Source organism: Papaver somniferum, chromosome 11, assembly GCF_003573695.1.
Source record: "Papaver somniferum cultivar HN1 chromosome 11, ASM357369v1, whole genome shotgun sequence".
Classification (NCBI taxonomy): Eukaryota; Viridiplantae; Streptophyta; class Magnoliopsida; order Ranunculales; family Papaveraceae; genus Papaver; species Papaver somniferum.
The window spans coordinates 81,415,724-81,416,090 of record NC_039368.1 but is presented as its reverse complement, the minus strand read 5'-3'; positions in this window follow the sequence as shown (position 1 = coordinate 81,416,090).

Sequence of the window (367 nt, the reverse complement as noted above, 5' to 3'; positions counted from 1 at the left end):
TTTTTTTTTTTTTTTTTTGACAAATTTCGATGGCTATGGACAGATTCAAAGCCTAAGGACAATTCCTATGACAATGACCATATAAATTTTTGTGGAGCCAGGTGGATGGTTAGGCACGTTTTTTCATTATGAGAAAAAAAGTGGACGGTTGATCATCAAGCATCAGGAAAAGACACATCCACCGTGTGTGAAGATTACACGTCGTGTGAGATCACAACCGCGGGCATGAGAAGAAAATGCCAACTGTTAAATAATCAATGGGTATAATTTTTAAACCCATAATTCCTTCAATTCATTTTCACTCACACTACTACTATTTCTTCTTCCAAAATTCTTCTAAACAAAATTTTCTACTTCCTAAACGAAG